The sequence below is a fragment of the Pantherophis guttatus genome, chromosome 1, assembly GCF_059756535.1.
Source record: "Pantherophis guttatus breed Tessera chromosome 1, ASM5975653v1, whole genome shotgun sequence".
In the NCBI taxonomy this organism is placed as follows: Eukaryota; Metazoa; Chordata; class Lepidosauria; order Squamata; family Colubridae; genus Pantherophis; species Pantherophis guttatus.
Window position 1 is genome coordinate 291,267,351 of NC_142063.1, and position 6,507 is coordinate 291,273,857.

Sequence of the window (6,507 nt, forward strand, 5' to 3'; positions counted from 1 at the left end):
TTACTATGCAATACAAGCCATTACAGTTTTTGTTCAATGTAAATTCAGCCAATTGTGGACTATTCAAACTTTGAACAAACCATAACTTAAAATAAGCTATCTTATTGTCTCTTATTACTAAAAACCTTTAACTATAATGGGAAGCAAACAATACACAAATAAGATGCAACTTATAAAAATATAGATTTTAAAATTTTATAGCACTTGTATAACCAATTCAGGTCAGCACCAAGTAATCTTAGTGATTTTAAAAAAATAATTTTCCTATTAATGACTTGCTGGTTAAAAAAAATCTAATTTGTTTCACAGCAATAGGCAAAAAAGGCATACTGGATTATTTATCAGTTTCTTCAGTGAAACTAGAAATAAATGTTAAGCATACCTAAACACTCCGTTAATTCTTAGTAGAGTTTTCAAACAAGATTCTGGGTAGATTCCAACTGAAAAAAAATACTGGGGTGATGAACTATATTTTTTCCTCTCCTCCTAATGAGCAATATCAGCAGCTGTTGGATATATTTATCATTTAGATGGATTGATTATATGCCATTGAATTGTCTGTTTTCCACTTTTCCTGGCATTACAGACGTCTCAAAATTCAGCTTTTAACAATGAAGCTTTCCTTGTCTGTTTTCCCTTGAACAAGTACCTGATTATGTACTGGGATGATAATCTAAAATTCTTAACGCTTGTTCAAGACACAACCTACCAATTATTTGGATTCTGACCATAGAATTTAGTCAAAACTAGGTCCAATACTATTGCACATCTTTGAATTCAAATGTATAATAGGCCAATAAAAAGAAATCAGCATTGAACAGATGATGAAATTTCCCTGAAATCTCCGTCTTGCCATACTGTATTGGAAATTGCATGCATTAAGAGGGTACACACATTTATTTGTGAAACCTAGGATAAATTCAAATCAGAATAACCCATACTCATATACAATATGTGTTCATACTAAGAAGTAACTTCTTTCTGCTTGCTGACAATCCAATCCTGCTGTTAACTATCTCTTGGAAATCTGTTCATGTCTCAAGCAGCTTTCAGCTGGGTTGTGATTAGGAAAATGATCATCTTGCAACCCAGCATGCTTTATTTGGATCAAATGATGGCAACCAATGGATACTAGCAGTATATGCAAGTATAACCCTGGTTTTCTTGATCCTAACCATGTTTTTTCGAACAAAATATTACTGCTAATTACAAAAGTGCATCAAATTTAGCTAAATTCAGAATCTAAAATTCAACAGTTTTAGAAAGATTCAAAATGTTCACACAAAATTGGACTTGCAGCTTTAATTTCTGAGCATTTTAAATGGATTTACCAGAACTCATCAATCCCTGTGCTCAAAGATGGTGAACCAACATATTGCAAGGAAGTGCCAGTTTTTAATGCTATATAATTCCGTCTTCATGGGGTAGAACTGATCTATGGGATCTGGGATAAGATTAACATTGGGTGTTTACTTGGAAAATGCAGGATATTCAATTTATCAGTGACAAAATAAAAAAAAATCAAATATTTTTGTTAATTATTCCTGAGTACGTGTTTTGGTCATAAAAATTGGTGAAGAATATCACTTTTGTATAAATTGCTAAAATATCTATGGGATGGGGAGATAACTTTTTTCTCCTCTCAAACATAAAGCCTTGTCTGAGTTCTTGTCCTTCCCAAAGTTACTTAAGTAATCTATCTGAACTTTTGCAAAAATAATAAGCTATAGATCATTGATGTAATACCTACCATTTCTTCATTTTATATTATGAAATATGAGTCCAACAGCCCTGCCCCATGGACACATCTGAAATTTGAGAGTTATTTCTTGGAAAGGGACAGACATCTACAGAAATACTCTAAATTTCTCAAAGAATAACAATAAAAGACTATTATCATTTCCTTTTTTTAAAAAAAAATCTACATTATCTGGTGGAAAGATTAAGACTCTCAAAGGCTAACAGTAATGCTTGCAGCTTTCATTAAATTATTTTGAGGGGAAATCATGTAAGTATAATGAAATACAAGGCAAGGAACAGGCAAGGAAGGAATAGGAAGGACAAGCAAGGAAGGACAAGGAATAGGAAAACAACCTATTTATTTTCTGCTGGCCTCTTGCTATTACTTTAGTTTTTCCAGGCAGAATCATCTCCAAAGACTCTTTATTTCCACACTGGGTATCTATTAATACATAAACTTGGATGTTAATAATTTTTATTAGTGTTTCCAGTGAGTTTTCTTATTTCATTTCAAGGCGTATTGAATTATTTGGTCTTACTGTTCAAGGCATTTTCAACAGTCTTTACCATCACCATTCAAAGGCACTGATTTTTTCTCAGCTTTTCTGGTTTTTCCCCTTTTTCATTCAGTTTTTATAGCCATACATTATATGTAGAAAATCCATGATAATATATATCTTGCCATCTTATATCTTTGGCATTGCGATTGTTTCTACATGTACATTTTTTGCAAAGATTTGTCATTTCTCCCCATGTAACAAACATCTGTACAGTATTGCATGGTTACAATAATAAACTTTTAGAATAAAAGCTTGTTCCTACTTGAAATTCTATTTGCATTGGATTGGACTGGCATCAGCAGCTGAAAAAGCTTGGTTATTGTTTTTCTCAAGTATTCACTTGGTTCAGTTTCATATGCCAAACCCACAGTGCTTTAATTCAATACATAAACCTTCAGAATAAAGCACATTTGCCAAAGTCCATAATGCAAAAAGCAAGTCCTATATAACTGTGTTTGATCTTCCTTGTTTCTCTTAAATTCACAAAAACTGCCTCCCAAATTGTTTAGAAGCTGTCCAGCAAGGTTTCTGGGAATTTATTTCTAACTGTAAACCTTAACAAGAATCCTGATAAACAATATACAAATAAAAATAAGTATTGCATTTGGTTCTTATGTAACATTAAGATACAACAATTTACATGAGTCACAATGACCAATTTCATGCACTGTACCATACCAAATGGAAATGACCCCATAATCTTTATAAATTTAATTTCTGTAATGTGTATAGTACTTGCAAACTGATTTTGCAAGGGAATTAACAGTTTGATTTTGGCAGTGGATGTCTGCTGCCCCCTGCTGTCCAGTTATTATGAAAACTGAAATTTACAGAAAATACCAATACTTATTTGGAATGAGACATAAACTAGATAGAGGCATTTTAGTGACCAAAATTATATTTGGCTAAGATTATTATTTTCCATAATCATGTTGCTAGTTCTTAATCTGATATGTATTTTTCAAGAAAAAAAAAGATTTCCTTATATTTTGCATATTTCTTACTTGAAGAAATAGAGATTATAAATTCACCATTTTTTTTAAAAAAAAGTGATGTTTTCTTGGGGAGTCCTTTACCCTCCTCTTTCTTATCTTTATTGGAATCCTGAGCATTTGCCATCATCTCATTCACCATCTTGGATGCAACCTTACTTACCAAACCAGAGGGATTAAGAGCTTTCCCGTCTTTAGTAGCATAGATTGCCTGGTGTATACATTTGCTGGGGGCATCTTCCAAATTTTCAGAGATCTCTTTACTTGCCATCTGCATAACCAAAGTACACAGGTTTTGGACAGTGCTTGCTACTTCATCTGATAGCGTTTGTTGACCTTCCAAAGCTTTGAAAGCTCTATTGTTATTCTGGGACATCTTGTCCGCTGCCAATGGCTTTTGTGCAGGAGGGGCAGTTGAAGGGGATAGTGCATGCTGAAATCCACATACATATTTTTGCAGGTCATCAAAAAGCCAGGACACAACATTAAGCTCTTCAGTTGAACCTTGTTTGAACAGACAAACTGCTCCTTCTGTCTTAAGACTCTTCTGGTGTATCACTGTCCTTTATTACTATGACCTCTTTGTCCTGCATTTTGCCCAGATCAAGTTCTGTGGCAGATTCAGCAGATTTAGACTGGCCAGCAGCATCTTTATCTGTATCATCTGTTTGCTTAATGTTCAGCCTGGAAACATCGACAAAACAAATCACTTTGCATTCATGGTCCTTTCCTCCACCAGGATTATATAGATTGCCCTTACCCACACCTGCTTGGCTGTGTAACCAATCAACTTCCTGAGACATCTTCTGAGGCTTGGAAGTGGAAATGTACCTAAGAGTGTAAGGTTGTTCCTTATCAGATGAACTGCTTTGATGACCCTGCCAGGCTGAAAATGTTGCCTCCTCTCTCAACTTTCCATGCTCTTCTGCTGCCAGATGTGGCACTTTCATTTCACATAGTTTCCATGGCAGCAATGACATCACAAAGAAGCATCTTATCACCCTCTGATAATATATAGTTCAGCTAGTTTTTCTCATTCAAATTTCTCATTCATTTCTCATTATGAGAAATTTGTCTTGATTAGGAAAAAGTAATGTTGCATTCCTTGAAATAATAGTGGATAATTAGGAGTAGTGAATTTATTCCTACACCAAATCTTACAGGACCTTTTAATTACAATGTTGTTCAGAACATCACTGAAAAAGTAGTGTGGCAAATTACATATAGTTGAGGAAGCACTTACATTTAGGGAATTCTTAGGTTGTTTTCTGCGTGCTCAGCTGCCATACCCATAAAAAAAGAATCTGTTGGGAAGGCCTGCCATCTTTACCTGCAGATCTGCTTGCAGTGGGTAGGAGCTGGTAGCAAACATGAGCTGCATTTGGCACAATATGGACAATACTTTCAACATGGAACAAAATCTATCATAGTTAAAATTATCCTGCTTAAAAGAAGAGTTAATAAACAGGTAACATCACCATTGATAACTTCATGCCCTTCTAACCTTAAAAGCTTTGAAAAAGAGGGATCAATTTATCAGACAATGACAAATGTAAAAGAAGGGGACCAAAAGTAAGACCTATAACATGGGTTAAATCAAACTAATTATACAGATTATAAATGAGACATGTCCTACCTTTGTAAACAACAAGAGGACTGAACATAATAAATGACAACTAAACCAGTGATCTATATGTAGCTATCCATCCTAATGGGGAATTAACAACAAATAGAACAACAACAATTGACTATGTATGTATCCCTTCTGGCATAATAGGAACATTTAAAACCACAGGTGTTATTCCACAAGACTGTAGTGATCAGCAGCCTATTACATTCCAATATACTGGCTTTGAAGATGGTGGTATGCTGAAAATAAAGAATCAAGGCAGGACACTTCTAAATAAAGTTCAATTCACCAATAACATAGTCTTTGGTTTGATATGGCATGTGGAACAGCATGTTGCCTAGATAGGAATTTGGCAAGGAGAACAAAAGATAGTTGTGCCTCATGAGCAATACAATTGCTTAGAAAGAAAATTGTGTATAAATGTATCCTAAAACACAAGAAGACATTATGTTCTGCCCCAGCTCCGGATTCCCGAGGATATTGACATACACCAACGGTCCTTATCAAGTTTATTAAGTAGCAAGAATAAACCAAAGTCCGGCAAAGATTGGCAACCAGCCCAGAAAGCAAGATACGAGAAGACTTTTCCAAAAATGCTCTGATGATAATTACAAGTTGTTTCTAGCAAGAAACTTACTAACGGCGTGTGACTTAAATAGGCTAAGGGAGTGGCCAATTATCCTCAAGCCTTAGTCTCCAGGAGACCTCCTCCTCCTGAGTAGCCACTCCTGCCTTTTGGCAGCCCTGCGTGCTCGGGCATTGAGGAGAGGCTCCTCCACTTCGCTATTTCCACTTGAAGGAGCCTCTGGAGGTTCTGAAGGCCCTGGTTGAGTCTCTGCCTCTGGCACCACATCCTCTTCAGCCTCCTTGCTGTCCAACGCGAGGTGCCGGCTACGCAGGCTGTTGGCGTGACACCACACCAGCCTCTCATCGTCGGGATCAGCCACGATCCGCGCAAGCCGCTGGCGGGCCACAACACATTATATCAAATGTCTCTTTGGCATTGGAAATTGGTAAATGCCAATTTGGATGAGGATAAGAACAATGCAGAGATCTGAATGACCAAATCCTACTCCCTATCCTACCCCAGTTAATCCTTCAGTTAACCTACAACTTTGTGAAACCATACCCTGGCTTCCTGACAGGGGTGGGTTCTACTTACCTTTACTACCGGTTCGCATCGTGCCCACACGCACGTGCTCACCTCGCTTATGCACTCTTCTGCACATGTGCAGATCGCTTCTGATGACATCCGAGTCAGTGGGTGGAGTCTCCTGCTGGTTTACTACCAGTTCTATAGAACCGGTCCGAACCAGGGGCAACCCACCACTGCTCCCTGCTCTTTAAAAGAAATTGAATATCTGATCCTGGCATTGCCATTAGGCAAAGTCTCCAGAGAAGAATATATCTCTGATGATTTATTAAAAGGTGTTATTGTCTCATGGAAGCCTATTTTGGTTAAACTACTTAATAGCAATAATTCTTGTGGCCTACTTTCCTAGGCCTGGAATACAAGGATAGTGATCCCAATATAGCAAAATGGAAGAATGGTACCTTCCTCGGAGAAGTATAAACCAATTAGTCT